The 23474-nt window shown below is 39.2% G+C and overlaps 2 pseudogenes; both read left to right on the top strand.

The window, feature by feature from the left end:
• The first annotated feature begins 12460 nt into the window (after positions 1-12460).
• Positions 12461-13264, top strand: LOC118518637 (small ribosomal subunit protein eS4, X isoform-like; annotated as a pseudogene).
• A 2318-nt stretch (positions 13265-15582) lies between these two features.
• Positions 15583-16123, top strand: LOC118518638 (peptidyl-prolyl cis-trans isomerase A pseudogene; annotated as a pseudogene).
• The last annotated feature ends 7351 nt before the right edge of the window (positions 16124-23474 follow it).

The following is a 23474-nucleotide window of genomic DNA, read 5'->3' as shown; positions in this document are numbered from 1 at the left end:
TACTCTGAAGAGTTTTAACCAGGAAAGGATGCTGTATTTTGTCAAATGCTTTTTCTGCATCAATTGAGAGGACCATATGGTTCTTCTCTCTCCTCTTTTTAATGTGTTCTATCACACTGATTGATTTGCAAATGTTGAACCACCCTTGCATCCTGGGGATAAATCCCACTTGGTCGTGGTGGATGATCCTTTTAATGTATTGTTGGATCCTATCAGCTAGGATTTTGTTGAAGATTTTGAAATCCATATTCATCAGGGATATCAGTCTGAAATTCTCCTTTTTGATGGGATCTTTGCCTGGTTTGGGGATTAAGGTAATGCTGGCCTCATAGAATGAGTCTGGAAGCTTTCCTTCTGTTTCTATTTTTTGAAACAGCTTCAGTAGAATAGGTATTATTTCTTCTTTGAATGTTTGGTAGAATTCCTCAGGGAATCCATCAGGCCCTGGATTCTTGTTTTTTGGGAGGTTTTTGATCACTGCTTCAGTCCCGTTACTGGTTATTGGCCTATTCAGGTTGTCAATTTCTTCCTGTTTCAGTCTTGGGAGTTTATAGGTTTCCAGGAAGACATCCATTTCATCCAGGTTGCTCAGTTTATTGGCATATAGTTGTTGATAATAATTTCTTTTCTTTTTTTTTTAAAGATTTTATTTATTTATTTGAGAGAGAGAATGAGAGAGAGAGAGCACATGAGAGGGGGGAGGGTCAGAGGGAGAAACAGACTCCCAGCTGAGCAGGGAGCCCGATGCGGGACTCGATCCTGGGTCTCCAGGATCATGACCTGAGCCGAAGGCAGTCGCTCAACCAACTGAGCCACCCAGGCGCCCCAATTTCTAATAATTGTTTCTATTTCCTTGGTATTAGTCATGATCTCTCCCCTTTCATTCATAATTTTATTAATTTGGGTCCTTTCTCTTTTCTTTTGGATAAGTCTGTCCAGTGGTTTATCGATCTTATTAATTCTTTCAAAGAACCAGCTTCTAGTTTCGTTGATCTGATCTACTGTGTTTCTGGTTTCTAATTCATTGATTTCTGCTCTAATCTTAATTATTTCTCTTCTAATGCGTGGCTTAGGCATCGTCTGTTGCTTTTTCTCTAGTTCTTTAAGGTGTAGAGTTAGTTGGTGAATTCGGGATTTTTCTAATTTTTTGAGTGAGGCTTGGATGGCTATGTATTTCCCCCTTAGGACCGCCTTTGCAGTATCCCATAGGTTTTGGACCGATGTGTTTTTGTTCTCATTGGTTTCCATGAATTGTTTAAGTTCTTTGATTTCCTGGTTGACCCAAACATTCTTGAGTAGAGTGGTCTTTAGCTTCCCAGTGTTTGAATTTCTTCCAAATTTTTTCTTGTGATTGAGTTCCAGTTTTAAAGCATTATGGCATGAGAATATGCAGGGAATAATCTCAATCTTTTGGTATTCTTTGAGACCTGATTTGTGACCCAGTATGTGGTCTGTTCTGGAGAAAGTTCCATGTGCACTTGAAAAGAATGAGTATTCTGTTGTTTTAGGGTGGAATGTTCTGTATATATCTATGAGGTCCATCTGGTCCAGTGTGTCATTTAAATCTCTTGTTTCTTTGTTGATTTTCTGCTTAGATGATCTGTCCAATGCTGAGAGTAGAATATTGAGGTCTCCTACAATTAACGTATTGTTATCAATATGACTCTTTATTTTGGTTAACAGTTGGCTTATGTAGATGACTGCTCCCATTTTGGGGGCATAGATATTTACAATTGTTAGATCTTCTTGTTGGATAGACCCTTTAAGAATGATATAGTGTCCTTCCGTGTCTCTAACTACAGTCTTTAGTTTAAAATCTAATTTGTCTGGTATAAGAATTGCTACCCCAGCTTTCTTTTGAGGTCCGTTGGCATGGAAGATGGATCTCCATCCCTTCACTTTCAGTCTCGATGTATCTTTAGGTTCAAAATGAGTCTCTTGTAGACAGCATATGGATGGGTCCTGTCTTTTTATCTAATCTGCAACCCTGTGCCATTTTATGGGAGCACTTAGGCCGTTCACATTGAGAGTGATTATTGAAAGATATGATTTTATTGTCAGCATGTTGCCTGTGAAGACCTTGTTTTTATAGATTGTCCCTGTAAATTTCTTTTCTATATCACTCTTGGGGTCTTTCTCCTTTTATAGAACCCCCCTTAATATTTCTTGCAGGGCTGGCTTAGTGGTCACATATTCTTTCAGTTTCTCCCAGTCTTGGAAGCTCTGCATCTCTCCATCCATTCTAAGTGACAGCCTTGCTCAATAAAGTATTCTTGGCTGCATGTTCTTCTCATTTAGTACCCTGAATATGTCTTGCCAGGCCTTTCTGGCTTGCCAGGTCTCTGTGGATAGGTCTGACGTTATTCTGATGTTCCTCCCTCTGTACGTAAGGAATCTCTTCCCCCTAACTGCCCTTAAGATGATTTCCTTGGTTCTAAGATTTGCGAGTTTTACTATTACATGCTGGGGCATTGGCCTGTTTTCCTTGATCTTGGGAGGGGTCCTCTCTGCCTCTAGGACATGAATATTTGTTTCATTCCCCAGATTAGGGAAGTCCTCAGCTACGATTTGCTCAAATACATCTTCTAGTCCTCTCTCTCTCTCTCCACCCCCTCAGGGATTCCCATAATTCTGACATTGGAACGTTTCATGGTGTCACTTATTTCTCTGATTCTATTTTCATGGATTCTAAGTTGTTTTTCCCTGGCCTCCTCTTTTCCCTTTTTATCTATTAATTGGTCTTCTAGGTCACTAATTCATTCTTCCGCCTGGTTTACCCTACCTGTTAGATTGTCTAGATTAGACTGGATCTCATCGATAGCATTTTTAAGTTCTGCCAATTCAGCTTTCATTTCTGCCCTTAGAGACTCTATGTTGTCATTACTTGATTTCTCCATTCTAGCTATTGTCTTCACAATTGCTAACCTGGATTCCATCTCCGACTTCTTGGTAATATCTGAATCCATTTGTAAATCTGTGGCATAAGTCATAGGCTCTGAGTCTTTCCTATTTTGGGGGTTCCTCCTCCTACTCATTTTGTTGAGGGGTGGTTGAGGGAATGTATAGAGTCCAAATTATTGACCACAACCCAAGCAAGATGCACCTGTTTTCTAGAGACCTTAGGGTTGCTGGCCTCTTGTTTTCCCAGTCTGTCTCCTGGGGGAGGGGCCTGCCGCGCTGTTACTCAGGCAACTCTGTCCCCCCTGTGGTGGGGGATGGGCTCAGTGGAAACTGGTTTTCTGGGGCTTTTGTTCTCTGGTGGCTTTCCCTGGCGGCTTTCCACGTTTCTTCCGCGAGTCAGAACAGAAGAGACCATTTCCAACCCTCTGCCTCAGAGCAGAGAGATCGCAGTCTGTTCTTCAGTGAGCCCTCCAGGTCACACTACCTCCATTTCTGTCTGTGCTGCTATAAACTGCAGTGTCCTGGGTTGTGCACCCCTCTGCAGCGCTCCCAGTCCTCGCCTCTAGGTCGGGTCACGTCTCTGCCCTTTGTGCTTCTGAAACCACCAGCCGCCCCCAGTTTGCATGAGCGGCCCCTCCACCCTAGGTTTCCGTCTGGGGGGCTGCCCTAAAGTCCTTTCCCCACCGCTACTGGTCTGCAAGTCTGTGCCCTGTCCCCAGTGAGGCTATAGCTCACAGCAGTGTAGGATCCCTATGGCCAGGCTCCCTCCCGCTGCCATTTATCCTCCAATATCTGCCCACAGAATCACAGCTCCCCCCTTTGTACCTTGAAACCAACCACCTGTGATATTCTGTTAGTGGAGATCCAGATCTATCTTCTTACATCTCAAGCTGATTTCCTGGCTGTTCAGGGTGGTCTGGTAGATATCCAGCTCAATTCCAGGGACTGGTTGGAATAGGGTCCCCTGCTCCTCTGCCATCTTTTCCCCTTCCTCAGAAAGCAGTAAGGACTTTATATAGATATGGATGGTTTCATGGAGTTTGAATAAGGTACACAGAGGATGTTTTAGGCAAGAGATCTACCATTAGTGAACATATGTGGGTGAAAATAAGTATAACATATTTAGGGATAGAGAGAAGACAATTGTATATAGAAGAGAGGGGAAGTGGAATGAAACAAAATATTGGCAATGAGTACTCAGGAAAGACCTCAGAACTCAAACATCTGATTAATGCGTCTGAACTTGGTTTTTCAGGCATTGTAGAAGTATGGAAGAGTAATATACAATAGTGATCTAAAAAAAAAAAAGATGATTTGCTGAAAATAAGTCTGTCAAGGCAATGTGGAAAGCCAGAGGTCAAATATAGGGGTTCATTTCTTTGGTTCAGAAATGCCAGCCAAGGGTTATCAGTATGCATTCCCTAGCTAGGTCAGTGCTACAGACCTTGAAAGTAGTGGCACTTGCCACAGGCAGCCTTTATGCTTCTACTTAGGAGTTGGAAATATTCTGATGCTGCCCATTTTCTGATCTATGACACTAACCTGTGTAAGCTATAATGAGAATGGTGGTGTTTACAGACGCATGTGTCCAAGGATTTTATCCCTTTTAAGAAAGGAGTTTAATGAGTTTTGGCATAGCCTTGTTGTGAAGAGCCAGGCTCTATTTAGTATTAAAAGCATTTTGGAGGAAAGGTGCTATGCAAATTGGACTGATGTTATTTATGACTGCTTTGGTTTTATTCTAAGTGTCTGGAATGTCTGCTCAGAGATTACTAACTTGAGGGCTCAAAAGGCATGCCCAAAAGACCTTGCCACAACTGGCAGCTCTATCAACATCCAGTTGTGAAAAATAGAACAGGATTCTGTCACTATTAGGAGAGCTCATGCTATTTATATCACATAAAAAGGTGGCCCAAAGTTATCACTCATACAGCCTTGGTAAATTCATCACAACATGTGGTTTTCCTCAATTGCTGATGAAATGTCTCCTTTGGTGACACTTAACAGCAAAGGATAAAGTTCAAACTCTTAAACTTGTATTCAATATCCTTCACAATGCTTTTCTTGCTTTCTTTTTACTACTTATCTACAAGAATCTCTGCTCTGATCGAATAGCCCTACTCACTGTTGCCCAAAATTTTACTTTCTCACCATTTAGAGATGGTTCCCCCCATCTAGAATATTTCCCCTGCTTTCCCCCTTACCCCTCCTATCCTTCTATCTAAATTCTGCATATCCTTTAAGAGGCAGTATAAATTCTGGTCCTCCTTGAGGACAGCTTCATAGAGATTGTGGGCAGTCCATTGTTTATTCTTATGGTGTGTTCTCCATATAGATTCCTTTTTACATGTGGATTCCAGGTTCCCCTGAAGAATATGTATGTGTGAAGTTTATGATTATGATTAAGGTGCCTCATCTTGAGTGGCTGGTGTGGTAATAGGGGAGTAAAAGTAGGTTAGGCTAGCTGACCAAGATTCTCAAACTAAACTTTTATGATCTTTCTCCTGGTCATAGGAAAATGAGCTTGTCCAAGTAAACATAACTTTTCCACAGGTGCCTAGTCTTTCTGGAAAGCTGCAGGGAGCTCGCAATGTGTTCCTGTTTTACTGCCTGGTATTATAGTTTTTGTCAGATGGTATAATCTGTCTATCACAACAACTGTGCCAGCATCATGATTACTATTATAGTACTCTTCCTGGTTCCAGATTTCTTTCAGCAGGAGTGGAAGATACTCCCACTGTCACTGAGAATGATAAGCATGAGCAACATATGCTGACATAAGGCCAATAAAAACTAGAAACTTCATCAGTCATTGGATTCATCAGTAATGACTTGAATACATATTCAACTTTCTTTTATTTCCTATTTTCTCCCCTCACACCCTTTTATTAGGCTTATCCAACACTGTTGGTTATAATGACTCAGAATTGCACTATGCACAAAAAATGGGATGCTGCCATTTTTATGAATGCTTCAGGGTGAAACAAGTTTGGCATGTAAGTGTTTTTCCACCTGATATTGTAACTGGTTTATAGGAGATGCTGCTTCTGAGATTGAAATTCTTATAGTCTTCTTCCTATGGCCTATACAGATAGCAAATCCAGTTCCTTAATGAATGAAACAACTATCTAGAAGACCTGAAAAGCCAAATGCTGTATGTTCCCATTTTTACCAACTAATAAACTAAAATGTAGATATAACACTTTTCTTTTTTGATTTTTTAGAAAAAAATTTATTCTTTCTTGTAACAATATGCGACACGGATGAACGAAACACATGTACATTTGACTCTAAACCACCAGGGAGTTTTGGTATTTAATTTTGGAAAAGACCCATCAAACAATCACCACCAACTCATCATGTGCTATGAAGCATCATGCCTGGTAATAGGAAAACACTTGAAGAGGTTAGACTATACATAAATATTTGTAGCCTGCTGGGGTGTTTTCCCAATTGTAAAATTGTTAGAGAAAATATGAAGAAAATGTGCACCATTTGCTTAGAGAAAGAATTCTTTATATTCTATGCCAATGTCTCTTTCTTCTTTTACTTTCTTACTTTTTTTTTAGTACTAGGAATTAAAAATATTTGGTTCAGCCTTATAAGCGTAGAATATGATCCAGTGACAAAATATAATTGTGAATTTGTCTAGCTTTAATCTGTTTTAACTGTTTTCTTTACCTCTGTGCACAATTGGTTCCTGGGTAAAGAACCTCACTTGTTACCACCCACCTTCTTGATTGGTATTGACTAAATCATAATATGGGTCCTCCTGGGGGATCGTCTGTTGAGTAAAGTTATTTCCTTTATTGGATCCTTCCCAGTATGGTGTCTATAAAACATTCTGAATTTTTTGGTTGTTATCAAAACAGTCTCCTAAGCCCATGGTCTGGGTTCTGATTTGGATTGGAGAGTTGCAGTTTCATAAGGATCAAAAGAATGTGCATTTCTGGAAAGAAGGAACATTTTTTGTGGTCATGGCAAATGCCACCGGACATCACCAGTTTTAGACCTAGGGGCATCTGAGAAGAATGTTATATTTTTCCATATTTTAGCTTCTTGCTTTTTGAAGCTACTAGGTTCCTTGAGTCAGTGGCATGTTCTTATACTGGAATGATTTTGTTGCTCAGGATGATTATAGATATACTTGGTCATACTTCAGCCCCCAATATTTGGGAGTTCCCTGAATTAAATGTGTATACTGAATCTGGCCTATGTAGTTGTTGAAAATGAGAAATTGGATACAGATGTATACAGTCTCTGCTCAGTTTCAGGCACTACTCCCAAAGTTAAGAAGGGGACAAAGGGAGGATATGCATAAAGACAATTTGCCAAGAATCAGGGTGCATCTTTTTTTCTGTGTCTGGTTTAATGAATCTCAGTATTTTCTTGAAAGAGATAAATGGAAATTGTGGGGGAAAGCATGGATGATTTAGTGGTGGAATAAGGAGAAAGGAATAAAGATAAATGAATACATAGATTAATTTGGTGGTGGATCAGGAAACTTTGGTAGAAGATATACATTTCTAAAAACCCCTTTTTATATTATTTATTTTGAAATAATTTCAAACTGGGAGAAAAATTATAATACAAAAAAAAAAAAATCCTTCCATATTCTCTCACACAAGTTCTCCAAATGTTAACATTCTACCACATTTGTTCTCTCTCTCTCTCTTTTTAATCCTCCAGTGTGTATTTTTCAAAAAATAAGAATACCCTCCTACATTACTAAATGCCAACATCTAAATAAATCGATAGTCATACAACACTGTTATCCAACCCACAGGCTGTATTTGGATTTCACCAACTGTACCAATTATATCTCTTGTTCCTTTCTGGTCTAGCATCCAATTCAGTTCATAAGCTACATTTAGTTGTCATATCTCTTTAGGCTCTTCAACCTAGAACAGTTCCTTAGTGTTTCCCTGGTTTTCATGATCTTGACTTTTTTTTTTTTAAGATTTTATTTATTTGAGAGAGAGAATGAAGACAGATAGCGAACACTAGCAGGAAGGAGTGGCTGAGGGAGAGAGAAAGGGAGAAACAGACTCCCTGCTGAGCAGGGAGCCCGACACAGGGCTCAATCCCAGGACCCCAGGATCATGACCTGAGCTGAAGGCAGACTCTTAACCAACTGAGCCACCCAGGTACGCCTGACCTTGACTTTTAAAATAGTAAGGACTTTCATTTTGAAGGGTGTTGCTAAACCTGGGGCCATCTGATGTTTCCTTGGGATCAGTATCAGGTCCAGCTTTCTTGGCAGAAATACTACAGAAGTAAGGCTATGCTCTTTTGTGTGTGTGACATTAGGGTATGCACAGTACCTAACCATCCCTCACCAAGCATGTTATTGTCTGCCACTTTGCTCCACTGTAAAGTCACCATTTCCCCCCTTGATAATTCCCCCAAGTATTTGGGGTTTGGAGAGGCATTCTAAGTTTATGTTAATCTTTTTCTAAAGCAAAGCTCCATCTAGAAGCCTTAGTATTAACTCAAGAATCTCTTCTGAATAAACCACCACTATGTTGCCAAATCTATATTTATTATTTGGCATCATACCAGTAAGGTATTCCTTTGTGTTAGTCTGGCTTCTTCAGAGAAACAGAGTTGCTATAAACTGAATATTTGTATCCCTCCAAAATTAATATCTTGGAACCCTAATCCCCATTGTGATAGTATTTGGAAGTGGGGCCTTAAGGAGGTAATTACAGTTGTATTAGGTCATAAGGGTAGGGCACTCATGATGGTATTAGTGCCCTTATAAAAAGAGGAGGAGACATGGGATCTCTGTCTCTCTGTGCACACACCAAGGAAGGGCATGTGAGGACTTTACCAGGAAAAGAACCCTAACCATGAACCCAACCATACAGGCATCCTTATCTCAGACTCCTAGCCTCCAGAACATTTGTTATTTAAGCAGCCCAGTCTATGGTATTCTATTATAGCAAATAACAGATTAAGACAAGAATAAATACACGTAAAAAGACTTATTACAAGGAATTGACTCCTGTGGTTATGAAGGCTGAGAAGTCTGCTGATCTGCAGTCAGCAATCTGGATACCCAGAAGAGCCAATGGTATATATTGTTCCTGTTGGAGTCTAAAGGCCTGAGAACCGGGAAAGCTAATGGTATAAGGTCCAGTCTGAGTTCAAAGTCTGGATAACCAGAAGAGCCAATAGTATAAGTTCTAGTCTAAGTCTGAATCCAAAAGCAGGAGAAGGCCAATGTCCCAGCTCAAAGACAGGCAGAGAAAGTGAATCCTCCCTTCTCTGCCTTTTTTGTTCTGTCAGGCCTCCAACAAATCAGATAAAGCCAATCCACATTAAGAAGTCTGTTTTATTCATTCTGCTGATTCAAATGTTCATCTCATCCAGAAACACCCTCACAGACACACCCAGAGTAATGTTTAACCAAATATCTGGGCACACTGTGGCCAAGTCAAGTTGACACATAAAATTAACCATCATTAGGTCCAACCCTGGTCAACTTGGAACCCAGGCAAATCTCCTTAAACTGTACTGAATCTCCAAATAAAGGCAATAACAAGGTCAAAATCCCACCTAACATAGTACACCTGTCCTGCACACAACCAAAACCACACTAACCCCTTTCTCAGAAGAGGAGGTAGAGTCTTTGAGTGATGTGTAATCTTCTCTTTGATAATGAGTAATTTAAATACAATAATTAACGAAGGGGACTCCTAGGTGGCTCAGTTGGTTGAGCGTCTGCCTTCAGCTCAGGTCGTGATCCCGGGGTCCTAGGATGGAGTCCCACATTGGGCTCCTTGCTCAGCAGAGAACCTGCTTATCCCTCTGCCTGTCGCTCCCCCTGCTTGTGTTCACTCTCTCTCTTTCTCCCTCACAAATAAATAAATAAAATCTTTAAAAAAAAACAATACTTAACAAACTATTACTATACAAAGTTAATAATACTTAATTGCTATGATATAAAAATAAATCTTATAAGGGCATAAGAAAGGGAAGAAAAGAAAGATTTTATATATCAGTATATAATAAAATAGGGAGGAAAAACTCATGACAATTACAGTCCTCATATCTATAACTGCTCACATGATAATGGTTGATATTTATAATTAACTTCTTCCACTACCCAGTCCACTTCCTTTGCCATCAACAAACACCTCAACTGGTTATGGTTTGCTACCTGGTGGGGTAACTTAAACCTTCATTCCGAAGAGTATGGGTCATTAGTCAGTCCTGCCTGGATTGGGTTGTTATAGTTTTCCATTGACCTTACTCACAAGTAAAGGTCATACTAAGAAATGCCCCAAGCGGTCTTGCATATTCCAGACATACTCTTCCTTACCTCCATTGTGGACTAACAGTCCAAATTTTCTTTGGTAATCAGGATCAGTCACCCCAAACAGCATAGTAACTGCCTATTCTTTGCCTGTTGATTCACAACGAGAAAGCCCAAAGGGGCTAGATGACAGTCTTAACTTCCAGTTCAATGGAGTCATTGCTGTGTCCCCTGCTAGAAGCACCTGTCCCTTTGGAACTAAGACCTCTAGGCCAGCAGAGCATAATATCATGGGAAGAGGAAGTAAAAATTTTGCTAGTGGGTGGGGCACTTGGAGTAATAGAGAGAAGTGCCACTCCCGCTTCCACCCCTTGACTCCTGGACCCATATACTGGATGCTGACTCAGAGCATATATAACCTTCTGGAGAACCTTACTCCAGCCCTGCAAGGTATTTCCACCTAACTGGTGTTGTAACTGAGTCTTCAAAAAGCCATTTCACCATTATATCAAAATAGCTGCTTCAGGATAGTGAGAAAGATGGTAAGACCAGTGAATTCCATGAACATGGGCCCATTGCTACACTTCTTTTGCTTTGAAGTGAGTTCTTTAATCAGAAGCATGCTATGTGGAATACCACGATGGTGGATAAGGCATTCGGTAAATCCATGGATGGTAGTTTTGGCAGAATAATTGCATGCAGGGAAGGCAAATCCATATAAAGTAAGTGTCAATTCAAGTAAGAATAAAATGCTCCCCTTTCATGATAAAAGTGGTCCAGTGTAATCAAGCTGCCATGCACCATATCGGGAACTCAGTGTTAGCTGTTGATGCTGGCAGATTGGACACTCAGCTGCGGCTGTGGCCAGGTTGACCTTGGTAAGTGGAAGTCCATGTTCCTAAGCCCATGCATAACCTCCATCCCTGCCACCACGGCCACTTTGTTCTAGAGACTTCCCTTGGCCTTTCCCACAATAATAGCCCTAACTCCACAGGTCCGGGAAATAATGTGGGGATCCTGCTAGTGGCTGAGTGTGTCTATTCCAATTACGTATTCTGGAACTGGGGAATTAACCACAGGATGGGTTTGAGGACACACAGAGCATACTATGAGATGGACTTGAGCTAATACTCCATTGATCATTTGATCTCCATAAACCCCTGCGCTGACTGGTGGTCTACAATGACATTTACGTTTCCTGGAATTCATGTCAGTTCAGAGCCAGTGTCCAATAGTCCAGAAAGACTTGATTATTTACTTTTCCCCAATGAGTTACCCTGATAAAAAGCTGTAGGTCCCTTTAAAGAGGGATGGAAGAAATATTACGAGTATAAATTTCTGTCAGGCCTCCGCTTCATTCAGCTTCTGGGTCAGTAAACTGGCTCAAGTCTGGGAATTGATTGAGGGGCTGTGACTGTCTGTTTTATGTTCAGGTTAAACTTTTGTTCACTTGACCTAGAATTTTTCTGCTTATACAGATCAAGTAGAATTTAGTTCTTGTTTTTTTTTTTTTTTTTAATATCTATTCCACTTTTAGGAACACCACAATCAAATACTCAATGCCATAGGTTTATGTAAATCAGACTATTCTAATTGCTGCTTTGTTTCTGTCACCCATTATCATAACCATGCCAAACTTGCCTTTGGTGACTGAGTGCTGTTACTTGGCCCCTGCCTGCCTGAAACTCAATTACTCCCATTGCATTTTGATTTCCCAATTCAGTGACTAGTTCTCATTGTAAGGTCTAACCTATAGAGAGGAACTATCATAGAGTTCTTCAAGGATGCCAGGATTCTCCTTAACAATTTATTTCTCACAGTAATGGTGAAAGGCAAGCCTTTAAAACCTTCCCAGTGTGAGTGAGTAGGTCTTAAATGACAAATTTACTCTAACATTCCAATTTTTCTAAGGCTTTGAATCCTTTTCCATTAAACTTAGGCAGGTCTGGCATTTCTAATTTGTTCACTATAGGCCGCATTTTAGTCCATGTTTCAGCCAACCAAACAAACTGTGAGAGTCTTTCCTAAATCCCCAATCTGCAACATTAAATGCAGAATCTCTGCTTAGTGAGATTTTATCAATAAATTTACCCTGATCCAAATTTATGTTCCTTCCAACATTATCCCACACCCTCAATATTGTTTCACACACATACTCCACAAATTTCTGTCTCTATAAATTAGGAAACTTAAATAGTTCTTTTGGAATATAGTATACTTCTTCATGAGTTATACTTCATACCTCACCTTTAGGGGCCTGCTGCAATGAGTCTAGTTATAGCCTCTTTTCGTGCCTAGTGCAGCCATGGCTTGTGGTCCCAAGAAGTATCCGAAGAATGTAGCAGCTCCAAAGCATTGGATGCTGGATAAACTGACCAGTGTGTTTGCTCCTCGTCTCTCTACTGGTCCCCATAAGCTGAGAGAATGTCTCCCTCTCATCATTTTCCTAAGGAACAGACTTAAGTATGCCCTAACAGGAGATAAAGTAAAGAAGATCTGTGTGCAGCATTTTATTAAGTTTGATGGCAAGGTCTGAACTGATATAACTTACCCTGCTGGTTTTATGGATGTCATCAGCATTGACAAGACTGGGGAGAATTTCCATCTGATCTATGACACCAAGGGTCATTTTGCTGTTCATTGGATTACACCTGAGGAGGACAAGTATAAGTTGTGCAAAGTGAGAAAGATCTTTGTGGGGACAAAAGGAATCCCTCATCTGGTGACTCATGATGCTCGCACCATCTGCTATCCTGATCCCCTCATCAAGGTGAATGACACCATTCAAATTGATTTGGACACTGGAAAGATTACTGATTTAATCAAGTTTGATACTGGTAATCTGTGTATGGTAACTGGAGGTGCTAACCTGGGAAGAATCGGTGTGATCACCAACAGAGAGAGACACCCTGGTTCTTTTGATGTAGTTCATGTGAAAGATGCCAATGGCAACAGCTTTGCCACCTGACTCTCCAACATTTTTGTTATTGGCAATGGCAACAAACCATGGATTTCTTTTGCTTGTGGAAAGGGTATCTGCCTTACCATTGCTGAAGAGAGAGACAAGAGACTGGCAGCCAAACAGAGCAGTGGGTAAAATGGTCCCTGACATGATGTGATTGGAAGGTGATTGGAAGTCTTTATACTTAATTAAAGGTCATACAGCACACACACACACACACAAAATGAGTCTAGTTATAGGTCAAAAAACAAAGAGGGTTTGTGGGAGTGGGTCATGAGGAGAATCAGCATTGTCTTGCATGGCAGCTACATCAGAGGAGGCCATTACAATTTCCTCAGACAAGGCAGGGTTAATCCCCTCAGAACAGGGTGAGGGTGGAGTGGGTAGAGAAGCTGCTGCTACCACTAGTAGTGGGGAAGCCACTACTACTGGGGTGGGGAGGCCGTTTCTCCTGATTGTGAGGGGGTGGAGAGGCTTCTTTCACTGCCAAAGAAGACTCATCAGAATTTAGGGGCTCAATGTCCCTAAAGCTTCATCAGTCTTCCCACACATCTTTATTCCAACTCACAGGATCCCATTCTTTCCGCATCAGTGTACCTACTTTAACAGTAAACACCCTGTGAGAGTGGGTGTTCAAATTATAGTGTAATTCAGCCAGATGCAGGATGAGATTATGTGTTTTATTTTCAGCAATCTCAGTCCTGCAGTATTGGAAATAGGGATCTCTTTTCAGAGCACCCAAAGAAACTTTCAGGTTTTTATGCCTAAGCTGAGAATTTGAATCCCTGAGTTCATCCTCTTCTTTCACTATTTTGTCCAGCTAATTGGGAGCAACAGAAATCTCAATATATTTCTCAGTTTTCCAGAAATGTTCAAAAGTATAATATGCACAGTTTCTCAGCCCCTTGCTTCTTATAAATGGTTGATTAGGAGTCTAATAGTATCATGGACTATCGGTGCCATCTTTACTTCTGGAAATAGAATCATTAGTGTCTCTAAATTTAATCAGGTTAGAGATGCAATTCTGGAAAGCCTCGAATCAACCCAGAAAAATCATCCTTAAAATTCTGTTCTAGTCTGGGTTCTCCAGAGAAACAGAACCCATAGGATGCAAGATACACTCACACACACACACACACACACACACACACAGATATAAAGAGATCATAAGGAATTGGTTTATGTTGTTACTGAGGCTGAGAAGTCCCACAATCTGCGGTAAGCTTGGAGACTCAGGAGAACTCTTGGTGTAATTTTGGCCTGAATCTGATTACTAATGGTGTAAGTTCCAGTCCAAGTCCTTTTCTTTTTCTAGTCAGGCCTCCAGTGGATTGGATAAAGCCCATACACTTTAGGTAGAGCAATCTGCAGTCCTCAGTCTACCAATTCAAACATTAATTTCATCCAGAAATGCCCTCACAGACATGCCCAGATTAATGGTAGGCCAAATATCGAGGCACCCTGTGGTCCAGTCAAATTGACACATAAAATTAACCATTATGTTCCTTCTCTCTCATTCATTTGTATCAGTATGGATGTATAGATTCTTGTTTTTTCAATGGATTTCATATATAACTATCATTATTTTGGTGCTCAAATTGTCTCAGATTTCGTTTGTGACAGCCACTTTAAACTGATATCTGTGTCACTTGACATGCTTGCATTTTCTTTTAGGGACTTTTTTTCTGGCATAACAAGCTATCCCAGGCTCACTTTATACTTTCTTTCCCCAGCGCTGAAATTTAGCTGTTTCTCTAAGAAGGTCTGGGTTCTTTTAGGAAAAGATGGTGTTTAGAATTGAAGATCTTGGTGTTTAATGTGCTTATTGTTATTGGGATGGTATTGTTGCTAGATCCACTCAGCAGAAAAAGGTAGGAAAAGTATCTGTATATGTATTTACATACACATATATCTATGCTTTTAATTCTACCTATGTATGTGTATATGTATGTATATGTGTGTGTTTTAAAAAATGAGTTTCCACCAGCACACCAATACTCTCAATTCCCAGCCAGCACCTAACACACTGACCTAAAAATTTTCAAACACTCTTGCTTTCTATATTTGTAAATCCCTTCTCTAGCCTCAAAATATTTACTAACATGCTCAGTTTCACCTGTATTTAACCAGTCTTCCAACCATACCAGCCACGTCGTCAAGATCTCAGCCTCATGTTTCTTTTTCAGCTTCTCTGCCATCTCTTTGGCCCTTGGGCATGCTTCCACCTCCACATCTCATGGTCAGACTGCCACCTCCGAGGGGAGGGAACAGAAAGGAGCTTCAACAACTCCTTAATATTGTATTTTTAAATATAGTAAACACTTTGAATATATAGATTTAATATTCACAGATTCAGATAATTATAAGTATTCTCCAAGGTCTTTGTAAGAGTTGATAATTCTGCTGAGGCATGAATTTACATTAAACATGCAGCGCTGTGGGCCTTGCAGATGCCACCGCCCCGGAGCCGCCCTCGCCGCCCAGCCATGGTCAATCCCACCATGTTCTTCGACATCGCCGTGGACGGCGAGCCCTTGGGCCACGTCTCCTTCGAGCTGTTTGCAGACAAAGTTCCAAAGACAGCAGAGAACTTCCGTGCCCTGAGCACTGGGGAGAAAGGATTTGGTTATAAAGGTTCCTGCTTTCACAGGATTACTCTGGGATTTATGTGCCGGACTTCACACGGCAAAACGGCACTGGAGGCAAGTCCATCTATGGGGAGAAGTTTGATGATGAGAATTTCATCCCGAAGCACACGGGTCCTGGCATCCTGTCCATGTCAACGCTGGACCCAACGTGACCGGTTCCCAGTTCTTCATCTGCACTGCCAAGACCGAGTGGTTGGATGGCAAGCTTGTAGTCTTTGGCAAGGTCAAAGAAGGCATGAACATCGTGGAGGCCATGGAGCGCTTTGGATCCAGGAACAGCAAAACCAGCAAGAAGATCACCATTGCTGACTGTGGACAGATCTAATAAATCTGACTTGTGTTTTATCTTAACTACCAGACCATTCCTTCTGTAGCTCGGGAGAGCACCCTTCCACCCCCACCTCCTCGAAATACCCCAGAATCTTTGCGGGCTCCATGGTTTCTTATCCCCAGGTCTAGCTGGATTGCAGAGTTCAGTTTATGATGATGAAATAAAACCTAAACCACAACAACAACAACAACAACAAAAACATGTCAGGCTGTGGTTAAGAGAAAGTCACTTATTCCCAGTGCTCCATTCACTGGGTGTTATACGCACAGTGAATCATGGAACACTACATCAAAAACTAATGATGTAATGTATGGTGATTAACATAACATAATAAAAAAATAAATAAATATGTATTCCTGAAAAAAAAAAAAAGAAAGTCACTTACTGTGGTAGTTTTAAATATATCCACAAATTCTTTGCTATTCTTCCCATCAAGAAGTGGAATCTAATTCTTCCCATGAATAAGGGCTGGCCTTAATGACTTGCTTTTAACAAATAGAATATGGCAGAAATGATATCACATTATATCCAAGGCCAGATGCTATAAGGTGATCTGTCTCTTTTCCTCTTGGGATGCTTTCTTTTGGAACCCAGCCCCACACTGTGAGGAATTCCAGGCCATATGGAGAGTCCATGTCTAGGTGTTTTGAACAGTATTCCAGCTGAAGTCTCAGCCAAAGGCCAGCATTAACTACCAGACACGTAAGATGACTCCAGTCCCCAGCCATTGTCTGACTATAACCAAATAAGATACCCTGAGCAAAAACTGCCTAGCTGAGCCCAATCAACCCCAAGGCTCCTGAGAGAGAATCATAATGAAACATTTGGGTTTCCTTTCAGCTGCAGAGTTTGAGATGGTTTATTACACAACAGTAGATAACTAGAACATTTATCTAATGACTGTGTCTATCCACTTGTCTAGAATCTGATCTGAACACAGATTTTCCATTTATATTTTAATATAGTAACTTACTTAATTCTTCTAACAACTCTATCAAGTAGACATTAAAATCCCCAATTTTTAGAGTTGATAAGTAATATGTTATCATGGAAACTTGAGAAATTAAGTCTTAGACAATGTTAAGGGTCTGCTGCAATTCATTTTTGTTTTTCTTTTTCTTTTTTTTCAGGATCTTAAACCTTGATTACCTCAAGGACTTTTTCAGTCATTCCCTTTTACTTTTATGCAGCACTTGAAGCCACATAGCATCACCTTCTTTAAGAAATTTTCCTTTTTTTCTAGCTTCCACAACATTACAGTGGCCTATTTTTTCATTCACTTCTTCAACAACTTCTTTTCTGCCTTCTTGGCTCTTCTTTCTGCCCCCAGTTTCCCAAGGTGACATTTCCCAAGGTGCAATCTGAAGTACTCTACTCTCTTTACAGTCTTTCTCAGAAGTCTTCTTCTCTCACTATAATTATCATTTCTAAACAGATAAATTTCCCTATCTGAATTGATAGCCCTGATTTTTTTCTATATTTGTATTTTCTGGCTCATCATTTCCTCTTTAAAACCTCAGTGTCATCCCAAAATACAATTAGGACAGAACCATACTTCCAACTTTCTTTTCATCCTTTCTCTTATATTTGACACGACCTCTACCCGAGCCATTGCCTGCCTACTGGTTGCTAGGCTTCCAACCTCCTTCCCTAACCTGTCATATTTATTAGTACCAGCTCATATCACTAAAATATTTTCATATTAAATCCTGATTGAAAACTTCCAATGTATATATACATTTGGTCCTATATGTATAAAGGACATAAAGATTCTCCAGAACTGGACCACAACTGTTTTACTAATTTGTCTCATCCTCACCTCTCAAATGTAATTCCAGTATCAGTCGGATGCGTCTATTCACTGTCCCTTAAACATTTCTTGTCATGCTTACCTCTTCAGCTTTGCTTCCTTTGCTTCCCTGGAGTTCTCTCATTTTTTTGTATTTGTTCAACTCTAACCCTCAAGGTATTCTTATCAGCCCAAGTGGTGATAAAGGGCCTTGAAGAAAAATAAAACAGTATTAAAGGGAGATACGTATGTACGGGAGGTGGGAAGTACTATTTTATAGAAAATGGCCAGGGGATTCCTCTGTCATAGAGGAGATCTGGAAGAAATGAAGAGAGATCCACAGACATATCTGAGAGAAGATTATTCTAAGCAGAGGAAACAGCAAATGCAAAGGCCCTGCAGCAGAATGTGCTTGGTATGGTCAAGAAACAAGGAATACTGCAGGGCTAGAGTAGAATGAGCAAGGGAAAGGATTTGGAGATGAAGTCAGGGAGGTTGGGGTACCGTTCTTCCAGAATGGTGATGGTTATTCCAAGGACTGTGGCTTGACTCCATGTAAGAAAATCATTGGACTGCAGGCTTTGGACGTAGTGTCATCTGGTTTATGTGTTAGATCAGAACTTTGATTATCATGGTATCCCTTCTCTGGAAATGCCAGGAATCTGGCAATTTATAAAATCAGGAAAACCTCCTTGCTTTTAAAGAAACCCATCTAACCTATGGTTTATTTTACTATAAGTTTAAATCATAGTATATTCAATATTTGGAGATTTCAAAATTTTATGGGCTTGTTTCTTAATTTTGTTCTGCTTTTCTTTTCTTTGATTTTACTGTTTTGTAACATAATTTTATTCTCCAAAGTAATACATATACATAGTTTAAAAGACAAATATTGGCACAAGTTTATAAAAGAAATGGTGTTCTTTTCCTTTCCCTTTCCTACCTCTGACTCCTGCTCTCCCATGGTAATTACTTTTAATTCTTTTATCTTTGTTTATAGTATACCTAAGTAATATATTTATACTGCCATTCAGGATTTTTTTTTCCAGTTTTAGATATTATCTGTTAATTTCCTCCAGAGAATGTAATGATACAACTCTATCATGTATCTCTCTTGTGGGCTACATATATGTTCTCATTTCCCTTCCACCTTTTCCCTATATAGTTTTTTCAGTTTTTGGATAGGTCAGTATTCAGTGTTTATATTATTATAGCCATGAAAATATTGTCGAACCATGTTGTATACTATGATTATTTTCTTTGCTTATATAACTTTTTTCTCATTTCTCTTTCTTTCTTTCTTTCTTTCTTTCTTTCTTTCTTTCTTTCTTTCTTTCTTTCTTTTTCTTTCTTTAATTATTCCTATTTGGTTCTTTTATAGTTGCCTGTGTACCTATATCATTAGTTCTTTTCAAACTCTCCAAATGCATTTTAAAATCAGTCCTACATTTTTTTTTAATATGGTCAAATGCATCAGGTAAACTGTCAGTTCTTTTCTCTTTTTTTAATTTGTTTTCTTGAAAAGCCATCCCTTCTAGAACCCTCTGTACTTTTGCTCCAATCTGGACAGGGTGTTCTCTAGACCTGTTGCCTCTTGTCACCCTTGGACTTCCTCATCTTTCTAGCACTTCATTATACCATCATCCCAGAAATAATACCCTTTAGCTCTCTCTTATATTATAGCCCATATTTCTTGGGTCTTTTTTGTTGTTGTTGTTATACCATATTTTCCATTAGCTTCCTAAGAAAGATGTCATCAAAGGTAATTTTTTTTTTACCTTACATATCTGAAAATATATTTATTCCACTGATAATTTGGTTTTGAACTCTGGGTTACAGATCTCTTTTTTTTTGCCCTTAGTTAGAAAGGCATTGCTTTGTTATCATCTAGCTTTTTATGCTGTTGAGAAATTTGATATTTGATTTCTAATCTGTTATTACATTCTGGTGTTTAGTTAGCATGAAGGGACAGACTTTATTCACCTTCTCAGCTAATCTTGTTCTAGGACATTCGCTGTTTTCATAGATATCTTGTGTCTCTAATTTCTCACCATTTCTAGATTTTGCAGCATAAATTATCCTGCTCTTATTTGGCATTGCTTGCTGTTGGGACTTAAGTTTTAACTTATCTGCTCTGTTATATTAGAGACCACTCAATTACCTATATTCCATCTTCCAAAATTATGTTTAAATCTCTTGTTTTCTTTATTTTTTTCACTCTTTCTTCTTGTGGGGTTTATACTTCTTAGAAACTTATTTGTATTGATTTCTGGACATTGCAGGGATTAAATATGTGTTCAATATGCCATGTTTGACAGGAAGTTAAGGATTTCAGAATTTTAAGAAACAAACCTATCTTTCTACCTTTGTTTAAAGAGCTTCAATTTCCATATACAGTCTATCTATAAAGCAAATTCCCTAATAGTGCAAAGTAACATCTGCCAACATAAGAATGCTAGATAGGAATTGAATTCATGAAAATCAAATCAACACATTAGTCAGGGTCTAACATGACAGTACTAGGCATCAAGAGGATATTAAAGAAGTATATGATATGGTCTCTTCTTTTAGGGTGCTTACCATCTTGTTGGGATGATAAGGTACACACACTATCATATGAGAGAGTTAAAGATTTCATTAGAAATATAAAAAAATACTAGAAATGGACTTGAACAAAAAAATTGATGGTTTAATTAAGTGGAATAGATAAGGTAGGCGCTTCTGAGAAGAATGGGAATGTATGAATAAAGGTATGAATATAACATAAAAATGTTCTAAAAATAAAATACATTTGCAACACTGACAGTTTCTTACCTACTTTGTCCATTTTACGTAATCTTTTTTGGGGGGGGGAGGTTGAAGGTAGTAGCAATAATCAATTTCAAAGAAATGTTAGTGACCTTAATTATTTACAGTCATTGTAGGCCTCAAAATGGGGTTTTCTTCAGACATTCTTTGAGTCTTTCTGTTTCAGCTACATGATTCGAAGTGGAGATCAGCCCCTGTGTCTGGCAAAGCTAGACTTAATTGGATTAGCAAATGCAAGTCTAGAATTTTAAATACCAAATTTGTGCACATTCTTGGCACTCTACACCCATTGGAGGCATTTCGGAATGCTTAAAAGTCTCCAAAGGGTCCAGACTAACCAATCTACCCACTTGGGGCAAAAATTTCAACCTAAGGAGGCTACATTTTCATTTTAAAATGTTTTCCAATTTCTCAGTATACCACTGCAGTTTAGCTCCTTGCTTGTGAGCCTAAGTGTATCAGAGAATATACCCCCTATTCTTTTTTCTTCTATCTCCCTAGATAGTTGCTAGGCCTTCATTTATCCATTTGCCATTTCCCACATTTGATAAATGAATGCTGAATATAATTTTTGTATTCAAACATGTGAGTTCTCATCCAAATGTAGTCCTCAGTGAGGCAAGAGAATGTTAATATCCCTTTCTCCCTTCCCTATCCTCATCTTTACAATCCTGGGAGTTTAACTAGCTTGCTTTATGAAATTTAACTCTGCTGAGAGTCTTCAGTCTTCTCCAATGTTTAATTCAAATCTACTGCTCTGCCATAAAACCTTTCCCAATTCTAATATATATTTTACCCTATATTACCTGAATTGTGTTTTATTTACCACAGACTCAGGCATTTTAGCGTGTACTATTTCTCTAATAATACGATGTGTATTTGATGTGATCAGTCCCCATAGATTGATCAAGAAATAAATTTCAAGAGGCACCTGGGTGGCTCAGTCAGTTCAGCATCTGACTCTTGATTTTGGCTTAGGTCATGATCTCAGGGTCCTAAGATCAAGCCCCATGTCAGGCTCCGTGCTGAGCGGGGAGTCTCCTTGAGATTCTCTCTCGCCTTCTGCCCTTCCCCCGCATTTGCATGCACTCTCCCCACTCTCTAAAATCAATAAATCTTTTTAAAAAAAGAAATTTCAAAGATGTCATATTACATATAGAATATAATTTTGCTGATAATTCAATCCTTTATTGGACATACACAAAGTGGATCAATTGGTTTTACTACAACTGATTCTAACCAATTATAACCATGTTTCAATTGCAATAATCTTAGTTAAAAATAACCATCTTTCAAGACATGTATGTTCCCCCCAAAAATACATTATATAACTAGATTTTTGAATGTGAAAAATATTTCCACCTCAGAAGTTAATTTTCCACCCCAGAAAAATATTTCCATTTCAGGTATCTTGAAATTTATGGATAAAATGTTTTCAGTACAGAATTGTGTGTTTGGTGAATGGAGATTTACAAAGAGAAAATGAACATCAAAACTTCAGCTTAATCTTCAGCAGTTCTTTGCACAAATCCTCCCCTTGTACCCTAACTTTGAAGACTAATTAACACATATATCATTTTGCCTTTGCAGTTCTTACTTTCAAACACTCTCTCGGTTTTATGTTACTCTGGATTTGAAGACCAGTCTCTCTGCACTTTTTACCAAAAGAGCAATAGACAAGGGAAGGAAAGAAGGGAGGAAAGGCAGAAGGGGTGGAAAAGAGGAAGGAAGGAAATCACTCAAGTCGTATTTTTCATTGTGTTTTGTAGTTTTCCTAAAGATGGTTATGGAGGAGGGGTTAGAGTCTGAGCTTGGAGCCTTTTCTAGCTTCCAGTTCATTCCTTCTTCATTTTTCTGGAGTTATCAATAAGTGTTTCCTTTTGTCTTACCTAAAACACATCTATTTCTATTCAGATGCTGGAAGCACAGCTTCTCCTCTGAAATGGGCTTTTAAAATCTTGTGTTTAATAAAGGTAGTCCTCTTCTTGCATATGAATTTTCTATTAGCTGCCAAGAAAATTGAAGTTTCTTGATATCCCTAGACTTAAAGATTCCTTAGCTTCTTTTGAACATCCTTAGAAACAACCTGGACACCCACCTTATAAACTTATATTAAAGTAAAAGACACTTGGGTCTTGGTTCCATGAGATATCCTGTGACTATGTATACCTTCAATACCTCAAGATGAACCATCATAAATATGGCCTTTTGTGGCAGGAAAAAAAATATGTTGGGAAACTTGGTAACTTCAAGAACATTGCTTTGTGTTTAAAGTATTGTGTATTGTTACCATAGTAGTTAATATTTATTAAACCTTTACTTGGGCTATGTACTGGTCTATCTCCATTCCCTACAAAGATCCTGTAAAGTCACTGTATTTGTTTTCTGCTATAACAAATTACCATAAACTGGGTGGCTTAAAACTCACCTATATTCTCATAGTTCTAGAGGCCAAATCATGGAAACCAAGAGATCTACAGGACCGTGCTCTCTTCGAAGACTCTAAGCAGAATATCTTTCCTTGCCTCGTTCAGCTTCATGTGGCTCAAGCATTTCTTGGCTTGTGGAATAATTCCAGTCTCTACCTTCATCTTCACATGGCCTTCTCTTTTCCCTATGTGTCTCTCCTCTGTGTGTCTCTTATGAGGACACTCATCATTGGACTCAGAAAATCTTGAATCATGCCTCAAGATATTTAACGTAATTATATCTGCAAACACCCCTTTTCCAAATAGGGTCATATTCATAGGTTGTGGGGGTTAGAACATGGACAT

The sequence above is a fragment of the Halichoerus grypus genome, chromosome 2 (genome assembly GCF_964656455.1).
Source record: "Halichoerus grypus chromosome 2, mHalGry1.hap1.1, whole genome shotgun sequence".
Taxonomy (NCBI): domain Eukaryota; kingdom Metazoa; phylum Chordata; class Mammalia; order Carnivora; family Phocidae; genus Halichoerus; species Halichoerus grypus.
The sequence above is the reverse complement of the archived record's forward strand: the minus strand, read 5'-3'. Positions and strand labels throughout refer to the sequence as shown.